The sequence below is a fragment of the Balaenoptera borealis genome, assembly GCF_965194805.1.
Source record: "Balaenoptera borealis genome assembly, chromosome: 4".
NCBI lineage: Eukaryota > Metazoa > Chordata > Mammalia > Artiodactyla > Balaenopteridae > Balaenoptera > Balaenoptera borealis.
This window is the reverse complement of record NC_138861.1, coordinates 45,303,534-45,327,298: the sequence shown is the minus strand read 5'-3', so window position 1 is coordinate 45,327,298 and position 23,765 is coordinate 45,303,534. Positions and strand designations below refer to the sequence as shown.

Here is a 23,765-nt window from a genome sequence, read left to right as displayed (position 1 = left end):
AATTAACCAACAATAGTATCAATTGTCAGGTCTGAGGGTAAGTTTCTTACTTCTTCTGCAGAAGCCACAGAGTGGCTGGTAGGAGCAGAGAGAAGTCAACATTACAACTTGACCTTAAATATTTCTAACACTGTCCACCCAAGTGGACAAAACATAGTGATCAAATGTGTAAAAGCCAAGAGACCTGGAAGTAAAGTGTTTTGGCTTTTGTATGGCCAAAGTAATAGACAGACTAAGAAAAAAAATAGAAAAAGCAAAATCCAATTTAGTCAGTATACTATAAGGACTCACATATACTCTGCCTTTCTTCTAATCATTTTTTTTTTACACATTTATGTTTGAGCATAGAATATGAGGATATTTGCTGGAGGAAGATTTATTGTTTTTTAGCCAAAAGGTCTGGAAACAGAAATGTGGAAGGAATTTGGAAAGAATTGGTAGGAATTTGGGAGTAAGTGAAAGCTAGAAGAAATAGCCAAGGAAAATATCAGACAGAAGTTCTGTGTGTACCATTATTTTTTAAAAGCAATTTGCATACATGAACCATAAATTCTGTTGAAAGCAACTGCGTCAACAGTTATTAAAATCATTCTGGACCTTGAGTAAAAAGTACATTTTCTTGAAAATCAAAACCTTAATTTTCTTATTTGATTACTGTTTGTAATACTGTCAGTTATAGTGAGGTAAGAGAACACTTTATTTTGCATATCTTTTGTTTAATGAAGATATTTATCATCATATCAGGTTTTTCTTTTATTTCTTTGGATCTAGAGAAAGTTTTGGATATTCAAATGGTGGTGACTTTGAAAACTTTTTTCTTATAATAAGAATATTAAATCTTTGGGGCTTATTATGAAATTTTCTCCTACGAATGCAATATAGCATGTGTAGCAAATGGAATGTCACATTTGAGAAGGTTTTGAAATTTATTGCTGTCAGGGAGCTGGTTTAGAAGTTAGGTTGTTTTTTTTTTTTTAATTTTATTTATTTATTTATTTTTATTTATTTATGGCTGTGTTGGGTCTTCGTTTCTGTGCGAGGGAGGGTCTTCTCTAATTGTGGCAAGCGGGGGTCACTCCTCATCGCGGTGCGCGGGCCTCTCACTGCGGCCTCTCTTGTTGCGGAGCACAGGCTCCAGACGCGCAGGCTCAGTAATTGTGGCTCACGGGCCCAGCTGTTCCATGGCATGTGGGATCTTCCCAGACCAGGGCTCGAACCCGTGTCCCCTGCATTGGCAGGCAGATTCTCAACCACTGTGCCACCAGAGAAGCCCAGAAGTTAGGTGTTGTAATAAAAATGATAAGACAAAGCTTAAAAAATTCTAAACTGCCCATTAAATTTTTAATGAAATGCAAGTATAGTGTGCTCATTGTTTGTATAAAGATGATTCCTTTAGAGAATTGGGTATGCTTCATGAATATTTGGCTTTTCTCCATTATTCATCTTCCTACCCAACTGGAATCATGCTCACATAGTAATTTTTTTGTTACTTGTCGAATTTGTCTTCTTGGTAAATTCTTTTTGTTAAGAATCTCTGTTCTTAGAGAAACATGTAAGAGCATTGGTAAGACACAGTATTTCACCTTTCATTTTAATTCAGCCATCAGCTTGAAATTTCTCCCAAAACAATTGAAATGCAGTCTTCCCAGCCCTCCTCAGGTTAGAAATGCTCAGTGCCAGTGTTTCGATAGCTCTCGGTCAGGCCTGGCAAAGAGTTTGACTGTCTTTCCTGATCTTCCTTACAGTTGGGTGGGCTGTGTGACTACACTGCAGCCCACGGAACAAGAACAGAAGTGATTTGTGCCTCTTTCACACCTGGCCTATGAAACCTCCCAAGTGTGATCCTCCACGCTTTTTCCCCTCTGCAGAGACTTTGGAGACCAAATGAAGATCATGGAGCACAAAATTGAAGGAGACTGAATCATAACACCTACTTTGAACTTCATGAATGGAGAAATAATCTTGTAGTGGATTGATGGATAAGATTTGAGGGTTTGCCTGTTACTGCAGTTAGTAGTACCTTAACTAATACATGCATGTTTATACAGAAATTTTACAAAATTGTGACTTGAAAGGAGCAGGAGGGCATAGATAGAGATGGACAAAAGATAAATCATAGAAAAAAAGTTAGAAAAAACAGTGAATGTACAGATGAATAAATAAAAGAATACTAGATACTATTATTATTAAAATACATATACTATTTACTTTCAGGTCTCCAAAGCCAACTTTTGATCCCTGGATTAAAGCATGAGGAGACACCAAACCGCTGGATGTCTCACTTTCTGCCTTGGTGAGAGCTGTGGGCAGGAGGGCGGCACCAGGCGAGGAGAGGAGGAAGCTCTCAAGACACACAAACTCCGAGACCTGGAGGAACTTGGCAGGAAAGAGACACTGTATTAGTAAGTGTTTAACACTGTTATTGGAGTTCGCATCTCACCAACAGAGGGAATGTAACATTGAATATTTTGACCACATATCCAATAAAGTAGGGAAAAAAACATTTTAATATCTGTAGCTCTTGATTACTACTTTAATTTAACAGAAGATGATTCCCCCACTTTACTATTCATGTAACTGTTATATGATAAAAAAAATCAAGTGTTTTATGGTCAAGTAGCTGTGGAAAAAGTTGACAATATTTAGTTTCCCAAATTTATCTGATCGTAGACCTCTTTGATTGTGGAGAACCTCACAGTGTACAGGTAATAGGAGAAAAAAAAAAAACAAAGAACGTGAAAGCACATGAGGGAAAGGTGCAGGCACATGCCATCCTGGTCTTGCCAGTAAGTTGATACTTTTAATATTATTTCTACTATAGGCTGTATGGAATTTCACCCAACTTTGTTTATTATTCTGGTGTTCTCTGATTTTGTATTACAAGATAGCTAGTCATGCCAGTCAAAAGACTCTTCTTTTCATTGGGACCTCAGTTCCAAACAGTGTTTCAATATTTCCAAGATGAGTTAGAGAAGAAACCACAATAACCAAAGTGCCTCATATAAATGTAATTGGTTAATTGAAGCAAGTATATTGATCCATGTACAGTGTTCCATAGCTCTGCCCGCTGCATTTTGGGCCCTAGTACCAAAGATGATTTTTATAGCTATAATAATCAGCTTTATAGCTATTTCTTTGGCACCAGCTTCTTCTCTTCCATGTCTATCCTAATATATGTCACTGTATAAATTATTATTTGATTGACATTTGGGCTGCTTACAGAACAATCCAAATTGGATACCAACAGTCTGGGAAATGACCTTGGGCAACAGAGAAGAGCTAAAAAGCAATTTCCTTGGTCTCCTACTGCAGCAGTGGAGAATCTGTTGCTGTCTCATGCCAGAAACAAATTTGAGAAATGAAGGGGCTGCGGAAGCGTAACATTTTGAGTTAATATCCTGGACTTTTCACACTCCCATCCAATGACTGGAGGGCTCTGCAGGCACAAAAGCAGCATCAACATTTCTACTTAAACTATAGGTGGGGTGGAGAAACCAACTGCAGAAAACAAATACAACAAAGGCTATTTGGTCAACAGGACACCACTCCATGATAATCATACCAGAATTCTTCAAAGAAGACAGCAGTATGTCCATTTTAATGTATACATAGTCCTTAAGTTGAAAAATAAAGCAAATTTCTTCTTTGGCTGACTTCCTTACCTTGTGAAAGAGAAAGTAAAATAAAAAATGTGCCTACAGAGTCTGCCTGAGGAAATATATTTATATTCTTTTGGCCTTGTTTCTGAGTTTTTCAAGTAGAATTATTCTTTCTCCCATGTAACATTTTTTTGAAGTGGCACTCTCCTGTTTAAAGAGTTGTTTTTCTTGGCCTCTGTGACCTGAAATTGTACTGTTTGGGTGTAGTTCACTTTAAAATGCTCTGTTGAGTAAAGAATAGAAAAGCACGAATACAGGGATATAACACAGCCATTATTTTGTAATAACTTTAAATAGAGTATAATCTACAAAAATATTGATTGAACCACAAAAGAGAGAAAAGCATGAAAAAACAAGGAGCATTATGCACAGATTTGTCTGCACTGTTTCATTTTGATAGATTCTGTCATCTTTATTTATTCCAGTTTTTGAATGCTGCAGAACAAAGGCACTTCACATATGAAAATTTTTCACAGTCAGAATCTTTTTAAAATTTTTTTATTTTTAAATTTATTTATTATTATTTTAACTGAAGTGTAGTTGATTTACAATACTATATTAGTTTCAGGTGTACAACATAGTGATTCAATATTTTTATAGATTATAAATAACTTCCATTTGAAGTTATTACAAAATAATGGCTGTTATTTCCCTGTGCTGTACAATAGATCCTTGTTGCTTATCTATTTTATACATAGTAGTTTGTATTGGGTTGACCAAAAAGTTCGTTCGGGGTTTTCCGTGAAATGTTAAATCCAATCTCTTAATCCCATATCCCTGTCTTGCCCCTCCCCCTTCCTTCTCTCCACAGGTGTCCACTAGTTTGTTGAGTCTGTTTCTGTTTCATTTTATGTACATTCCTGTGTTTTATTTTTTAGATTCTCTTAATATTACTGTTTGAAATGGGGTCTTTTAATGACCATGGAACATTGGGTTTGATGTCCCCATTACCAGCAGAGAGAATGGGACCCCACTTCATATAGCATCAGAGATCCAGCCCTTCCAAGGAATTTTTCTTCAGGGACAGATTCATGGCTTTGGTTACCTTGGTTCATAACTACCAGATGTAAAAAAATGTCACTAGATAAACTTTATTATTTACATATTACAAATAAGAAAACACATGCAGAAAGTTGGGTTTTAAATTCAGATCTCTAGCTCCAAATCCATGTTCATTGCCATCAAAATACCTTATATAAATGAAATTGGTTAACTGACACAGCCAAATTCATCCATATGCAATCTACACAGCTCTGCCCTCAGCATTTTTGGCCCTATGTGCCCAAGATGACTTTTAGTATGAAGAGCAGAGTTGCTATCCTTCTACTGATTTTTACTCTCTCCTACTTTGATGATATCACTGTTCTGTTGAAACGATCCTGCTTGAATCATCTGTTACTTCAAGTCACCTCTGCTTTGATGATTTCTCAAGTATCTGCATGCTACTTTTGTGAAACTTGTAGATTCTAAAGACCTTCACTCCCTCCTTTCCCCCTCTGCCACTCTTCATCTCGTCTTTCTTATTTTCCTTCCTTTTCACCTATCAGACTTTCTTGGAGAAAAAAAAAATATTGAACTGATTCTCCATTTCCCTCAGAAGATAAAGATTTCCACTCTTTTTATAGTTCTTATAAAAATTCTCTCACCCTCATCTATCTTTCTTTGTTTTAGTCAGATTTTTTGACTTTTTGTAGTTGTGAACCTGTACTATTTTCTATTTGTTTCTGTGTCATCTCTTTTCTACATTTTAAATAAATACAAAAGAAAATCCTTTTTTCTTTCTGACCAGAGAGATTGCATGACACTCTCTGAAGTTAACTAGTGCCAGAGACCTAGTGCACTGATGAGTTAAAATTTCTAAATTTAGACCAGTTGCTCCTATAATTGAGCTATGCAGATTCACCTTCTTCCAAGGTCTTGCTCTGTCCTCAACAAACATGAGTACAACTACAATCATTGCTGCAGAGGGTGCCCCGTGGCAAAAGCACATGGCTTGGGCCCTCCAAGAGGCTTACCATCTGAGACACTTCATAATAAATTTCTGGTTATTTCCCTCAGTAGAAATAAGTAAAGAATCAATGTTTCCAAGCAGGAAACTCCTGATAAAAATCCAAATTATCTGTGATAAGACTGAGAATTGGTTCCTTTATGCCTTAAAGCTCAACTCTTTCCTCAGCTTATTTTTCCAAACACTGGAGGAGAGTTAGGCTCCGCTTGCATCAGGTTCCCAGTCCTGATCAATCAGCTATGCCCGTAAGCTGGAATCATATTTTACTGTCATGAAATTTCTGGACCAATCAGGTTGGACTGACAGTAGACATTTTTCAAAAATATGTGCTGTCCCAGAGTCCTAGAGATTTCTAGATGGTTCTCAATCCACAGTGGAGAGAGGGAAAGATAATTGAGTGGGTTGTGTCGCTCTAATTTTCTTCAACCAGAGTAAATAACTTTCATGTGTTTAGGGTATTTGTCTACTGCTATTAAAACAGGGTTTGAAAAAACACTGTTCTGAAATTGTCTGGTGAAACACACAACCAAAGTATAATGCTGTTTAAAGACTAAGATTCTGAATGAGGTAGGCATTACCAAGGCCAATAAATTCAAACAGCTAATGGGATGTGTGCTACCTGAATAGAAAACTATCTAGTGAACATAATTTATTATTCATGGAGTGAAAATTTAGTACTAGGCACCATGGCAAGCTCCAGCTGAGAGCAGTAAATATTTTCTAATTTCTTTGTGGTTGTACTTCTCAGACATTAGCAAACATCTCACACAGGCGCTTAATACTTTATCTGAAAAATGGGCATACAGATAGTGAGAATTAGTTGATTTATGAAAAACACTTAAAATATTACCAGACACACATGTGCTCAATATGTTATATTCTATTATTAATAGTATTAATATTGCTATTAATAATGAAACTATTCATCAAAAATAGTAACTTTAATAAGTGTATTTGAAGTTTGAATCTTGGCCAACCTAAGATTTCTATTTCATTACTGGTGTCTAGAACAAAATTTTCTAGAAAACATCACAGTTACAACTGTGTGAAGACTTAAGAGATCAAGATTAAGAAAGAAAGGAAGCTCAGTGGTTAGCCCAGTATTCAGCCCCAAATTTCACCATGAGGTATTTGCCATTTCCAAAGCAGAAGCTAAATAGAAATTGGTAGAAGAGAAACTGAGCAGAAGCTGCAAAAGTCTCACAAGGTCGGCTAATGGGAAATTGAAGATAAGGTCCAACAAGGTTGCCAGATAAAATACAAGATGCCAGTTAGCTTTGAATTTCAGATAAAAACAAAAAACAAAAAAATTTTAGCATAATATGTCTCACATAATATTAGTAATTCAAAGTTCAAAATTAATTGGGCATTCTTTTTGCTTCATTTTAGGGTTTTTTTTGTTTTTTATTGTTTGTTTGTTTTTATATAAATTGGAAGCCCCAGAAGGAAGGGCTATGCTAACCAACCAAGTTTTTGGCTGGAACTCCAGAAAATCTATACTCTAGAACTAGTAATAAAGAAGGCTAAGCTTCACAAAGTGCTTCAAATCAGTTCAATTGCTAGATGCATTAATGTAACATATATTTGCCTTTTAGAAGGAGAATTAAATTCTTGCTAGAGAAAAATAAAATCTTCTAGAGCCTCAAATTATCTCTATAATTTTCCAGGATTTAATTAAATGTTACCAGAATTAGCAGGAGATTAAACAACTTGACCAAAAAGGAACTGAGAATGAGAAAGAGAGAGAGAGAGAGAGAGAAGAGAGAGAAAGAGTGAGGGGAAAGAGAAAATAGAAATATATCCACTGAATATTATCAAAGACACACTCTCTTTAAAACAACTGTGATTAACTTGTTCAATAAGTTAGAGGAAAGAGAATTTCAGTAGAGAACTGGCAACAATAAAAGGAATCACTATGGAGAATAGTATGGAGGTTCCTTAAAAAACTAAAAATAGAGCTACTATATGATCCAGCAATCACACTCCTGGACATATATCCAGACAAAACTATAATTCAAAAAGATACACGCACTCCAATGTTCATAGCAGCACTATTTACAATAGCCAGGACATGGAAGTGACCTAAGTGCCCATTGACAGATGAATGGATAAAGAAAATGTGGCATATGTACACAATGGAATATTACTCAGCCATAAAAAAGAATGAAATAATGCCATCTGCAGCACCATGGATTGACCTAGAGATTATCATACTAATTGAAGTAAGCCAAAGACAAATATCATATGATATTGCTTATTTGTGGAATCTTAAAAAATTATACAAATGAACTTAATTCTAAAACAGAAATAGACTCACAGACATGGAAAACAAACTTATGGTTATCAAAAGGGAAACAGGTGGGGGGGATAAATTAGGAATTTGGGATTAAAATATGCACACTACTATATACATATATATATATGTAGATAACAAACAAGGACCTATTGTATAGCACAGGGAATTATACTCAATATCTTGTAGTAGTTTATAATGGAAAAGAATCTAAAAAGAATATATATATATATATATATATATATATATATATATATACATATATACATATATATAGATAGATAACTGAATGACTTTACTGTACACCTGAAACTAACACAACATTGTAGATAAACTATATTTCAATAAAAATTTTAAAAAAGAAATCAGCCAATATTCTGAAAATAAAATTGTCATAACTGAGATCAAGAACTCAATAAATGGCATTAACAGCAGATTAGACACAGTTGAAGAAAAATTAATAAATTAGAATATAAGAGAGTAAAAAATGGACAGACTGGGGTACAGAGAATTACAAGGATAGGAAATTCAGAAAAAAGCATAAAACAAAGGGAACACAGGAAAAAAGTATCTAACGTGTAATTGAAGTTTCAGAAAGAAAGGAAAGAGAAAATGATACAACATCAACATTGCAAAAGGCCAAATATTATATCAAAAGTTATTAAACCTCATCAGCCCTCAAATAAATGCAAGTTAATGTTCAATGTGATACTATATAGACATAAGAAAATTAAACAATTGACAGTATTGATTTCTGACAAGAAAGTGGAACCCTTGTATACTGTTGGTAGGACTGCAATTAACACAACTTCTTTAGAAAAGTATTTATTCGTATCTATTAAACTGAGCACACATATTGTATTAGTCAGGGTTCTCCATAGAAACAGAACCAGTAAGACATATATACATATTTTTTTCTTTGTGTGTCTGTGAGGGTGTGGATGATATATATATATATATATATATATATATATATATATATATATATATGTATATGTAGAGATTGATTTACTATGAGGAATTGGTTCACATGATTACAGAGGCTGAGAAGTCCCAAAATCTGCCTTCTGCAAGCTGGAGACACAGGAAAGCCAATAGTGTAATTCAGTCCAAGTCCATAGGCCTGAGAATCAGGGGAGCTGCTGATGGTTTAAATCCCAGTCTGAGAGCCAGAGATGAGATGAAATGACCCAACTCAAGCATACAGGAAGCAAAGAGACAGGAATTCCTCCTTCCCTCCACTTTCATTCTATTCAGACCCTCAGTGGATTAGATCATGCCCACCACATCGGGCAGGACAATCTACTTTATTGAGTCTACTGATTCAAATGGTAATATCATCCAGAAATACCCTCACAGACACACCCAGAAATATGTTAAATGTGGGAGCACCCCATTGCCAGTCAAGTTGACACATAACAATAAACTTCACATATATGTAATATACCCAGCAGTTCTACTCCTAGTTATATATCCAACAGAGTGGTGTACATACGTGCCCTAAAAGATGCATAAAAATGACTTTTGAAGTCTTATTCATAATGGCCAAATATTGGAAACAACACAACAGTCTATAAACAGTAGAGTGTATAAAGCATGGTGTGTGTGGGAGGGGGGGTGAACTATAAAAATGCCTATATGCAATAACATGGATGAATCTCACAAATATAAAAAAAATTTCTGATTCAAGGAGAATAGACACACACAAAAGTACATACTGTCTGATTCCATTCACATGATGTTCAAAAAAAGACAAAACTCCTCTCTAGTGTTAGATGTCAAGATACTGACTACTTCTGATAGGAGAAAGGAGTACTTATTCAAAGAAAGCATGAAAGAGGGTTCTAAAATTTTATTTCTTGATCTGTTTGATAGGTACACGGGAATTTTTATTGCACACATTTGTACACATCTTGTTATATATATGTACATATGTGTGTATATGTAAAAATTATATTTTTGTAAAAGATAAAGGTTAAAAAATAAGCTAGAGACCTGAGATATGGACAGTTTATAAGCATAAAAAATTAATGGAGAAAATAATAAATCGATTAGCATAAATGATAATGAAAAATAATAATAAACAGCAGCTGCAATCAGGTGAGACACTTACTATAAGTCCTAAGCTGTGTAGAGGGCGTTAACTGGAGCATGACGAGAGAAACTGAAACAGCTAAGTGCTGTTTCAGGGGGATCTCTGAGGAGCTCCAGTTCTTTATGTCTCAGCAAAGAAAGAATTCAGTGAGAGGCAAAGTGATAGATAAGAAGTGATTTATTAGAATAGGATGCTTGTGAGGCTTACAAGCAGGTGGGTGAGAGGGTGCTGCACCCTGAGAACAGGGCTACAGTTTTATAATCAAAGGAAAAGAGGGGAGGGGGAAAAGACCACCTTCTTCCTCATTCTTGTCTAGTAGACATCACACTTCCATTATCAGTTCCTCCTCCACATTGGGCAGGGGAGTTTTCTTGTCCCTACAGGGTGAAGCTGGGACTGTCATGGCACAATAGAAATGAGCAAAAAGGAGGTAACATATGCTAAAAATGGCAAATCATTTTAGGTTTCAGTAATGTCACCCTTTCCTTATATTTTTGTTTTTAATGTGCCCAGAGGAGCATGTCCTAGGAATCATTGACTTACTGAGCTCACTGGGCAGGAAGTGGGTCTCATGTCACCATTGTTTTATTGTTTTGGGGTATGTCTCATGCTTCTGTTGCATGGTTTTGTTGCTAAGCAAGCCTGCTTGGTTTTGTGGTTAAGCAAACATGCTTTCTTGAGTGATCATTAACTTACAGGGGTCTCCCATACTTTTTTCTTTACTTACAATCCCCTAGTAGGATTAGCTATTTAATTCCCTACTTTGTCCCTTTACTCTGTCCCTATCAAACCCAGTTTGGGGTGCATCAACTAGGTTCTGGGAATGGAGCCTGTAGGAACATTTTCTGAGTGCAAGTAGTCAGACTCCTAGCAAAAGTGCAGATTTACAAATAAAAACAAGGCTCTGCCAGGAGGAGCTGAAGTCCTAAACCACAGGTCTGGCAAGCTCAGCTGGTTGAATACCAGCTTATCAGTCACAACCACAGGCCTAGATAACATAGTTGAGTCTAGCTCTCAAATATGAGGGAAACATAGGTATATCCATATGCATAAATAGGGTTTATTTACAGCATCACCCTTTTCCTCTGTTGTTAAGTGATAAGAATGGTTCAGAGGAGTTTCATGCTCTTTGGGAAACTTGATTATTCTATTGTCAAATCATATTTGTCCTGGAAACCCTTCCTCATAACTGCATTTTCCCAGCCTTGTGAAGTCCTTCTACAATACTGTTTTTTCTCTCTCTCTCTCTTTATCCAGAAAACAGTTTTTTTTAATCAATCAAGACGACAAATTTTGTAAATGTTTAACTGTGTACTGGTCATGTGTATCATGTGTGTACTGAGTTAAGCAAAATGGCTTTTAATTAATTCAGTTTAACAAACATCAGTGTATGTTTATCTATCATATATTAGATAAAACTGAGATTTAGGTAAGGATTTAGCCCTAGAGAATTTCTTTAATTTACATTGCCACTCAGATGCTCCCAGAGACTACAATGTTTTCTGAATTTGTGAGTTCTGCCTTTTTCCACTTTCAATATTGGTCACTCATGTGCACACAAAGCCCATTTGGAACACAATATTTACAACAGAAAGTAATATAAGTCTAAAGATTTTATAAATCTAAACTTTTGCTTCTAGATGACAAATTTTTTTAAAGCTCATAAAAATTGTTGGATCTCATTATTTTCTTGGCTTAACTCCCATTTATTGAAGTGAAAGGGAAGAGGAGAATGTTAGGATTGTTCTCAGTTGTATATCTCTGTCAACATCTCATCCTCAGCACCACTTCATCAAGAACTGTTAATTGTCTGAAATGTTACCTGATTTACAAGCTAACAAGTTAGCCACAACTCATTAGCAGTTCATGGATGCTGGTGGAAGACACAAGATTCCTGGGTCAGAGACAAAGGACTTTATTACTCATAGTGTAGCAAAGGGCATGAGAATCAGCATATTTTCCCTTGTCCCAAGTCCCACAGGGAGACATGAATAAGCCCAGAAAGATGGCTGCACACAGAGTGGTTTGCATTAGAGCAGAAGAACCTTCATCTTCTGTAATTGGTGGTATGCATGCACGCCCTTTGCTTAGAGAGACATGCCTGCTCTTTGTTTTGGAGCTATCTTTTCAAGGCTCTTTGGTATATAAACACTAAAAGATAGCTCAGAATAAGAGAGCAATTAGTGCCTCTGTCATAAGACACACAGGAACATTGAGAGATCCATGGAGAATGGTGTCCTAACAATACAAATAAGAATTTGGTTAAAAAAAAAAAAAATCAACATTCTACTGGCTTGGATTAAAACTCTCCTAAATTCTCCAAATAATAATTAGATTTGGGAGACCAAGTCCGTGAGTGAATAAAGTGATTATTTTGTATTTGACAGTTCATTGTTTTCATTGGGTGACTCCATGAATAATATATGCCAAACAATTTGTGCATGAAATAGAACTTCCTCTGGGATGATGATAAAAGTTGGTGGTGAGCTTGGCTTGCTCTCCACCACTTCTCACTGTCCTTTCCCCCTTTCTTCCACATGAGGTGATGCAGCAAAAACATACGAAGCAACAGGCACTCAACAGAGATCGTAAACTGAAATCAAACAGGGATTTGTCAGAGCAAAGGGTATTTCCTCAAGGATATGAGGATAATATTGAATATCTGCACGAACAACTCAACCCACTCTAACCCCTGAAAGTTCCAGGGTTAAGCACAAAAAAGACTACACAGAGGTCTGCACAGAGCAGGTGCTGCATCTCCATCCCCTTTGTCTCTCTGTTCTTTCACAGGCGTGGTGTTCCAGCAAGTGCTACTCTTCAGCTACGTGTTAGTGAGGCTGAGCCTCATGTACTCATCCTGAGATACTACACTTTGTATTTTGGATTTTGCTCTCCTTTTCTCCATCCAGTTCTTCTCCTGTCCATTTGGCCTGCGATTCCAGGCAGAGCCTTTCATCCAGCTTGGACTCAGCAGCTGCCCTCTGTGACTGTATAACCTCCTGCTCCAAAGCCGATCTGTATTTTTATTTTTCACTATCCTCTCCACAGGCCTCCTGAATAAGTCCTTCTTTCTGAACTTCTTCATAAAGCAATGACCCAGATTAACTCATTGATGTGAACGTTCATCGTAATTATGTTATTCACGGAAACATTAAGCTCTTTTCAGAGTTCGGCATGGCTCATTCTTTTTAAAAATGTGATATCCTTGGTTATGTGAAAAGGCTATAAATGAGGCATATTAGAAACTGCTTGATCTGCTTGAAACTGCTTCTTCTCACACGAGGATATTTCCTTTGAAGTTGCATTAAAAAAGGCCTCCTAAATATGGTGAGACCTGTTTTACTCTGGGTGTTTTCTTCCATTTCCCCATAGACGTTTTATGTCATGTAAATTTTTTTCTCCATTCACAGAAAATGTATTTAATTCACTGATATTTAACTGTGTGTATGGGGGTGGGGGGAGCAGGGAGGGAGAGAGAGGCAGACTGAGATTCAAAAGTAAATTCAGAGGAAAGATTAAAAATAAAAATAAATTTCCTATGTAAGTGGGCTCTGAATTCATTAGAGAGGTATTTTCAGTATCAGAAAATGTTAAAGATTAAAGGTTAACCTGAAAGAATCTACTTCTCCTTTATTTTACAAATGAGAAAATTAAGGGCCAAGGGCACCAAAGGAGTAAGAGGCAGAGTTGGAACAGAATAGAATCAAGGATCACCAAGTCAGTGTACTTCCAATTTTAATGTGGCAAAAGCAATAGTCAGACAAGCATGCAGTGAAACGCTTACTGTTTTGAGTTCTAAAAAAGGTTTTATTTTATTTCGAGAATATTATGATCAGGAGATTAGGAATATCTAAGTCCTGAGCTATTACTCAGCCTCTGTCCTAGAGAACTCTGGGAAAGAAAGACTAGTCATGTAGGGAAGCAATTATTTATATATAAGTGAGTCAATATTAGACACTGTCAAAGTAGGGCTTTTTGGTGAAAGCTGAGTTGGAGTATGTGACTCAGGCATGATTGATGAGGTAGGACTCATCTTCTTCTGAAAGTAAATCTTAAATATGCCTGGAAGAACTGGACTAATGCAGTATAAAAAGGCAGGAACCAAAGAAACACAAATCCTCTTAGATGCTTAATTATATATTCAGAAGAAAGAGAAAGGGAGAGAGCAACCTGGTTAGGTTGCCCTAGGAGAGCAGCAGAGAGGGTCCCATACTACTTTTAAACTATTTCTACCTGTTGATTAATGAATCTAGCCAAGGAAGAAAATATAAAATTTAATTTAAAAAAAAATTCCTAGAAAAATAACTTCCTCAACTGGGCCCAGAAATCTATCTGTAGGTTTCTATTGTACCAGTTAAAAAGAAAGAGAGAGAGACTGGGGTAAAGGGATCCACTAGAGTAAAATGGTGCTAAGACCTCCTGTTCTAGGCTTTCAGCTCAGCATGTTTTCACTTATACTTCAGAGCCTCTGAATGCAGGAATACAAACAGGGACATTTCTCATTGTCTAAATCATCAGCATTAAAGTCTGCTGCAAATACACAGGATCTGGTCTGCCAAGAAGCAGAAAAACAAATTAATGATCCACTGGTCACAGTTATGACCTTTAGTTTATGAGCTTGTCACTATATTCCAAAACAACTCTCCTTCAAAATGATCCTCAGAGCCTTCTTTGCTACCATTTCAAAACAAGGCCATCCAAACTAAACAAATGTTAAATTAGCACATTCAGAAGCTATGAAATCCCACAGCTACCAGAAAGTCATTGAACACACTGCGAATTTCTACATTCCAGTACAAATGTTAAGAAGACATCTGTCAGCCATCCTAACGGCACATTCAGAAAAAGTCCTCCACCACCCCCTAATCAGAGCAAGCTGAAATCAAAATCAAATCCTTTCTCCTCTTCCCTCCTGCCATTGAACTGTACATAACACAGACATAAAAGATGGACCCCCCCTGACTAAAGAGTGACGTTATAATTTGAAGCGAGACCTCGAGGTGAACTTTTCAGAGCCTGTTCCTCCATGCACATCCAGACTTCTGAAAAATTCGCTGAACAATTGCTCTGAGGTGGAGGTGAACTAACTTTTCTTCTGCCAACTTTTTTTTCGTGAAACAAACTAACAGTAATTTTCTAGAAAGAATTATTATTTTTAATGTCAATTACTTAAAACTGGACTTACCTACTAGGAGACCTGAGAGACAGCTATCCTCAAACTGCAATGGAAATCTCTCATCTCTAAGGACTGGTCTGAAAAGACAGTTTTTCTTTCCCAGATCGCTTATAAATCCAAGAGCCTCCAGGAATCATGAGAACCTAAAAGCTAGGTCTCTGCTGTGGTTTTAATCTCAGGATGGTCCAAATCCAAGTCTAATACTCATTTCCACACCCACGTGTGTTACCCAACTTCTCTGGAGCTCCACACAACCTTATCACTGCCTCTAGAAGCCACAGATAAGGCACCTGGCAGCCTCTCCTTCCACCATCTGCCTTGGCTGGTGATTCCCAGGTAGCATTGGAGCAACAAAGTAGTGTGGTGGTTACAAGGCTCTGAAGCAAGACTGCGAAGTTTGAATTCTGGCTCTTTATTGCATCAGCTATGTGATTTGGGACACGATAATTGCTCTGTGCCTCAGTTTCCTCTTTTGTAGTATTGAAATAATAATTGTACCAATCTCATTTTTTTTTTTTAAGGAATAAAGAAGTTTCTACACTAAAAAGCACTTAGAACATTGCCTGCTACAAAATAAGTGCCTAATACATGTGGGCTATCATATTCACTCTGATACTTAAGTGGAGAGGCAGATGCAGCTGTGTTAGTCTAGGAATAGTGGGCTTCAGGCACCTCCATCTGCCCAGCGCCCCTTTTTCCTACTAAGTGTCCGTCCCAGGACTCCCTTCCTACCTTCATGGCCAGCCACTTAACTATCTTCCACATTCTTGTCACTAAGATTCTCATGATTATGTTTCAGTCTTTCAGAGTCCACAAGACAGATGGAGGATTTAACTCATATCAGTTGGAGAACAGATGTTTATTATCGTACTCTTCCCCGATACTATATTTGCATTTTGACAGCAGTCTTCTGAAAACACAATAGCATGACTCATAGCTCACACACTTCCCACAGTACATGAATTATCTGAGTCCACCCCAAACCTGAATCAGAATCTCTAGGAACAAAGCCTGCATTTTATTTTAATAACAAATGTATTGAGATCTAACATACTGCACAATTCACCTTTTTAAAGTGTACAATTCAGTGGTGTTTATACACAGAATTGTGCAGTTATCACCACAATATAATTTCAGATCATTTTCATCACCCTGAAGAGAAATCCCACAGCCATTAGCAGTCACAACACACTTTCCTTTCCTCCCAGCCCTATGCAACCACTAATCTTTTTAATCTTTATTGATTTATCTAATTCTCAACATTTCATTCAAATAGATACATGCAATATGTGTCCTTTTGTGACTAGGTATCATCCTTTAACTTAATGCTTTCAAGGGTCAACCATGTTGTCTCATTTATTGATATTTCATTCCTTTTTATTGCTGAATAATATTCCATTATATGGATATACCACATTTGTTTACCTGTTCATCAGTAGATGAACATTTGGGATGTGTTGTCTCTTCTTCATCTAGATTCTTGAGGTGGAGTATTATGGTATTGATTTGAAATACTCATTCTCTTTTTTTTTTTTTTTTGGAATTGACAAGGAAATTTAGTTATTTCTGAGATATACATTTTAAAGTAATAACTAGAATTATGACTTATAACATTATACCAGAACATATAAGATTTTTAGAAATTTCATGTAATGTCTGAAACATTTATATTAACATATTTCCATACAAATAATCCGATGAAAGTTTAGTATTAGTTGTTTTGTTTGTTTGTTTGTTTATACTGCAGGTTCTTATTAGTCATCAATTTTATACACATCAGTGTATACATGTTAATCCCAATCACCCAATTCAGCACATCACCATCCCCACCCAACAGTGGTTTTCCCCCTTTGGTGTCCATACGTCTGTTCTCTACATCCATGTCTCAACTTCTGCCCTGCAAAATGGCTCATCTGTACCACTTTTCTAGCTTCCTCATATATGCCTTATTATACGATATTTGTTTTTCTCTTTCTGACTTACTTCACTCTGTATGACAGTCTCTAGACCTGTCCATGTCTCAACAAATGACTCAATTTCTTTCCCTTTTATGGCTGAGTAATATTCCATTGTATATATGTACCACAACTTCTTTATGCATTCGTCTGTCGATGGGCATTTATGTTGCTTCCATGACCTGGCTATTGTAAATAGTGCTGCAATGAATATTGGGGTGCATGTGTCTATTTGAATTATGGTTTTCTCTGAGTATATGTCCAATAGTGGGATTGCTGGATCATATGGTAAATCTATCTTTAGTTTTCTAAGGAACCTCCATACTGTTCTCCATAGTGGTTGTATCAATTTACATTCCCACCAAAGTGCAAGAGGGTTCCCTTTTCTCTGGACCAACTCCAGCATTTATTTGTTGTTTGTAGATTTTCTGATAATGCCCATTCTAACTGGTGTGAGGTGATACCTCATTGTAGTTTCGATTTGCATTTCTCTAATAATTAGTGATGTTGAGCAGCGTTTCATGTGCTTCTTGGCCATCTGTATGTCTTCTTTGGAGAAATGTGTATTAAGGTCTTCTGCCCATTTTTGGATTGGGTTGTTTGTTTCTTTAATATTAAGCTGCATGAGCTGTTTATATATTTTGGAGATTAATCCTTTGTCCATTGATTCAATTGCAAATATTTTCTCCCATTCTGAGGGTTGTCTTTTCATCTTGTTTATGGTTTCCTTTGCTGTGCAAAAGCATTGAAATTTCATTAAGTCCCATTTGTTTATTTTTGTTTTTATTTCCATTTATGTAGGAGGTGGGTCAAAAAGGATCTTGCTGTGATTTATGTCAAAGAGTGTTCTGCTGCTGTTTTCCTCTAAGAGTTTTATAGTGTCTGGCCTTACATTTAAGTCTTTAATCCATTTTGAGCTTATTTTTGTGTATGGTGTTAAGTAGTGTTCTAATTTCATTCTTTTTTTTTTTTTAATTTATTTATTTATTTATCTATTTATGGCTGTGTTGGGTCTTCGTTTCTGTGCAAGGGCTTTCTCTAGTCGTGGCAAGCGGGGACCACTCTTCATTGCGGTGCGCGGGCCTCTCATTATCGCGGCCTCTCTTGTTGTGGAGCACGGGCTCCAAACACGCAGGCTCAGTAGTTGTGGCTCACGGGCCTAGCTGCTCTGCGGCATGTGGGATCCTCCCGGACCGGGGCACGAACCCGTGTCCCCTGCATTGGCAGGCGGATTCCCAACCGCTGCGCCACCAGGGAAGCCCCTAATTTCATTCTTTTACATGTAGCTGTCCAGTTTGCCGAGCACCACTTATTGAAGAGATTGTCTTTTCTCCATTGTATATCTTTGCCTCCTTTGTCATAGACTATTTGACCATAGGTGTGTGGGTTTATCTCTGGGCTTTCTATCTTGTTCCATTAATCTATGTTTCTGTTTTTGTGCCAGTACCATATTGTCTTGATTACTGTAGCTTTGTACTATAGTCTGAAGTCAGGGAGTCTGATTCCTTCAGTTCCGTTTTTTTCCCTCAAGACTGCTTTTGCTATTCAGGGTCTTTTGTGTCTCCATACAAATTTTAAGATGATTTGTTCTAGTTCCATAAAAAATGCCACTGGTAATTTGATAGGGATTGCATTGAATCTGTAGATGGCTTTGGGTAGTACAGTCATTTTCACAATATTGATTCTTCCAATCCAAGAACATGGAATATCTCTCCATCTGCTGGTATCATCTTTAATCTCTTTCATCAGGGTCTTATAGTTTTCTGCATACAATTCTTTTGTCTCCCTAGTTAGGTTTATTCCTAGGTATTTTATTCTTTTTGTTGCAAAGATAAATGAGAGTGTTTCCATAATTTCTCTTTCAGATTTTTTCATCATTAGTGTATAGGAATGCAAGAGATTTCTGCGCATTAATTTTGTATCCTGCGACTTTACCAAATTCATTGATTAGCTCTAGTAGTTTTCTGGTGGCATCTTTATGATTCTCTATGTATAGTATCATGTCATCTGCAAACAGTGACAGTTTTACTTTTTCTTTTCCAATTTGTATTCGTTTTATTTCTTTTTCTTCTCTGATTTCATGGCTAGGACTCCCAAAACTATGTTCAATAATAGTGGTGAGACTGGACATCCTTGTCTTGTTCCTGATATTAGAGGAAATGCTTTCAGTTTTTCACCATTGACAATGATGTTTGCTGTGGGTTTGTCATATATGGCCTTTATTATGTTGAGGTAGGTTCCCTCTATGCCCACTTTCTGGAGAGTTTTTATCATAAATGGGTGTTGAATTTTGTCAAAAGATTTGTCTGCATCTATTGAGATTATCATATGGTTTTTCTCCTTCAATTTTTTAATATGGTGTATCACATTGATTGATTTGCGTATATTGAAGAATCCTTGCATCCCTGGGATAAATCCCACTTGATCGTGGTGTATGATCCTTTTAATGTGTTTTTGGATTCTGTTTGCTAGTATTTCATTGAGGATTTTTGCATCTATATTCATCAGTGATATTGGTCTGTAATTTTCTTTTTTTGTAGTATCTTTGTCTGGTTTTGGTATCAGGGTGATGGTGGCCTCATAGAATGAGTTTGGGAGTGTTCCTTCCTCTGCAATTTTTTGAAAGAGTTTGAGAAGGATGGGTGTTGGCTCTTCTCTAAATGTTTGATAGAATTCACCTGTGAAGCCATCTGGTCCTGGACTTTTGATTGTTAGAAGATTTTTAATCACAGTTTAAATTTCATTACTTGCGATTTGTCTGTTCATATTTTCTGTTTCTTCCTGGTTCAGTCTTGGAAGGTTATACCTTTCTAAGCGTTTGTCCATTTCTTCCAGGTTGTCCATTTTATTGGCATAGAGTTGCTTGTAGTAGTCTCTTAGGATGCTTTGTATTTCTGCAGTGTCTGTTGTAACTTCTCCTTTTTCATTTCTAATTTTATTGATTTGAGTCCTCTCCCTCTTTTTCTTGATGAGTCTTGCTAATGATCTATCAATTTTGTTTATGTTCTCAAAGAACCAGCTTTTAGTTTTATTGATCTTTGCTGCTGTTTTCTTTGTTTCTATTTCATTTATTTCTGCTCTGGTCTTTACAATTTCTTTCCTTCTGCTAACTTTGGGTTTTGTTTGTTCTTCTTTCTCTAGTTCCTTTAGGTGTCTGGTTAGATTGTTTATTTGAGATTTTTCTTTTTTCCTGAGGTAGGCTTGTATAGCTATAATCTTCCCTCTTAGAACTGCTTTTGCTGCATCCCATAGGTTTTGGATGGTCGTGTTCTCATTGTCATTTGTTTCTAGGTATTTTTTGATTTCCTCTTTGATTTCTTCAGTGATCTCTTGGTTATTTAGTAACGTATTGTTTAGCCTCAATGTGTTTGTGTTTTTTATGTTTTTTTCCTTGTAATTCATTTCTAATCTCATAGCATTGTGATCAGAAATGATGCTTGATATGATTTCAATTTTCTTAAATTTACTGAGGCTTGATTTGTGACCCAAGATGTGATCTATCCTGGAGAATGTTCCATGCCCATGTGAGAAGAAAGTGTAATCTGCTGTTTTTGGATGGAATGTCCTATGAATGTCACTTAAATCTATGTGGTCTATTGTGTCATTTAAAGCTTCTGTTTCCTTATTTATTTTCATTTTGGATGATCTGTCCATTGGTGTAAGTGAGGTGTTAAAGTGCCCCACTATAATTGTGTTACTGTTGATTTCCTCTTTTATAGCTGTTAGCAGTTGCCTTATGTATTGAGGTGCTCCTATGTTGGGTGCATATATGTTTATAATTGTTATATCTTCTTCTTGGTTTGATCCCTTGATCATTATGTAGTGTCCTTCCTTGCCTCTTGTAACATTCTTTATTTTAAAGTGTATTTTATCTGATATGAGTATAGCAACTCCAACCTTCTTTTGATTTCCATTTGCATGGAATATCTTTTTCCATCCCTTCACTTTCAGTCCGTATGTGCCCCTAGGTCTGAAGTGGGTTTCTTGTAGACAGCATATATATGGGTCTTGTTTTTGTATCCATTCAGCAAGCCTGTGTCTTTTGGTTGGAGCATTTAATCCATTCATATTTAAGGTAATTATCGATATGTATGTTCCTATGACAATTTTCTTAATTGTTTTGGGTTTGCTTCTGTAGGTCATTTTTTTCTCTTGTGTTTCCCACTTAGAGAAGTTCCTTTAGCATTTGTTGTAGAGCTGGTTTGGTGGTGTTGAATTCTCTTAGCTTTTGCTTGTCTGTAAAACTTTTGATTTCTCCATCGAATCTGAATGAGATCCTTACCATTTAGAGTAATCTTGGATGTAGGTTTTTCCCTTTCATCACTTTAAGTATATCATGCCACTCCCTTCTGGCTTGTACAGTTTCAGCTGAGAAATCAGCTGTTAACCTTATGGGAGTTCACTTGTATGTTATTTGTTATTTTTCCCTTGCTGCTTTCAATAATTTATCTTTGCCTTTAATTATTGCCAATTTGATTACTCTGTGTCTTGGCATGTTTCTCCTTGGGTTTATCCTGTATGGGACTCTCTGCGCTTCCTGGACTTGGGTGGCTATTTCCTTTCCCATGTTAGGGAAGGTTTCGATTATGGTCTCTTCAAATATTTTCTCTGGTCCTTTCTCTCTGTCTTCTCCTTCTGGGACCCCATAATGCGAATGTTGTTGCATTTAATGTTGTCCCAGTGGTCTCTTAGGTTGTCTTCATTTCTTTTCATTCTTTTATCTTTAGTCTTTTCTGCAGCAGTGAATTTCACCATTCTGTCTTCCAGGTCACTTACCCGTTCTTCTGCCTCAGTTATTCTGCTATTGATTCCTTCTAGTGTAATTTTCATTTCACTTATTGTATTGTTCATCTCTGTTTGTTTGTTCTTTAATTCTTCTACGTCTTTGTTAAACATTTCTTGCATCTTCTCGATCTTTGCCTCCATTCTTTTTCCGAGGTCCTGGATCATCTTCACTATCATTATTCTGAATTCTTTTTCTGGAAGGTTGCCTATCTCCACTTCATTTAGTTGTTTTTCTGGGGATTTATCTTGTTCCTTCATCTGGTATATAGCCCTCTGCCTTTTCATCTTGTCTCTCTTTCTGTGAATCTTGCTTTTGTTCCACAGGCTGCAGGATTGTATTTCTTCTTGCTTCTGCTGTCTGCCCTCTGTTGGATGAGGCTATCTAAGAGGCATGATGGGAGGGACTGGTGGGGGGTAGAGCTGACTCTTTCTCTGGTGGGCAGAGCTCAGTAAAACTTTAATCCACTTGACTGTTGATAGGTGGGGCTGTGTTCCCTCCATGTTGGTTGTTTGGCTTGAGGCAACTCAACACTGGAACCTACCTGGGCTCTTTGTTGGGGCTGATGACAGACTTTGGGAGGGCTCACGCCAAGGGGTACTTCCCAGAACCTCTGCTGCCAGTGTCCTTGTCCCCACGGTGAAACAGACCTGCCCCCCGCCTCTGCAGGAGACCCTCCAGCACTTGCAGGTAGGTCTGGTTCAGTCTCCCCTGGGGTCACTGTTCCTTCCCCTGGGTCTCGATGTGCACACTACTTTGTGTGTGCCCTCCAAGAGTGGAGTCTCTGTTTCCCCCAGTCCTGTCAAAGTCCTGCAATCAATTCCCACTAGGCTTCAAAGTCTGATTCTCTAGGATTTCCTCCTCCCTTTGTCAGACCCCCAGGTTTGGAAGCGTGACGTGGGTCTCAGAACCTTCACTCCACTGGGTGGACTTCTGTGGTATAAGTGTTCACCAGTGTGTGAGTCACCCACCCACCAGTTATGGGATTTGATTTTACTGTGATTGCACCCCTCCTACCGTCTCATTTTGGCTTCTCCTTTGTCTTTGGATGTGGGGTATCTTTTTTGGTGAGTTCCAGTGTCTTCCTGTCGGTGATTGTCCAGCAGCAAGTTGTGATTCTGGTGTTCTTGCAAGAGGGAGTGAGAGCACATCTTTCTACTCCACCATCTTGGTTCCTCCTCTTCTCCTTATTCGTTTTAATATAGGCATTTATAGCTATAAATTGTGCTCTAAGCACTGCTGTAACTGTGTCCCATAAATTTTTGTATATTGTGTTTTCATTTCCATTCATCCCAAAGTTTTTTTTTTAATTTCCTTCATGATTTCTTCTTTAACCCATTGATTATTTAACATTGTGTTTAAATTCCACATATTTATGAGCTTTCCAAATTTCCTTCTGTTAGTGATTTCTAATTTTATTCCATTGTGCTTGGAGAACATACCTTATATGATTTCAAGTTCCTTAAGGTCTGATGGGACATGGACCTGATTTTCCAGGGAATATAAAACCTACAAATGATAATTTTTAAATGAACAAAATTTATTGAAATTTTTGGCAAATGAGAGTAAATATATTGGATTTATTCATAAGGCAGAAGGCTTATGAATCTTTTTATTGCAACTTGTTACATGGATGACATGCAAAGAGAGCAAAACTTGAACTTATATTTTCTGTCAAAATACAGGGGTTTTTGTACCTGCGTAGCAGAGGTTCTTTTCAATATCAAAATATTTTGTTATGCTGTACACTTTTGACATATTCTTAAATCATTTTAATAAAATTTCCTAAAACAACA

General features: G+C 36.9%; 1 long non-coding RNA gene across 1 annotated transcript in view; it reads right to left on the bottom strand.

Annotated features, from left to right (window-relative positions):
* LOC309628461 overlaps nucleotides 1-23,765 on the bottom strand; it is a 731,364-nt gene that overhangs the window by 221,109 nt on the left and 486,490 nt on the right. The window lies entirely within an intron of this gene.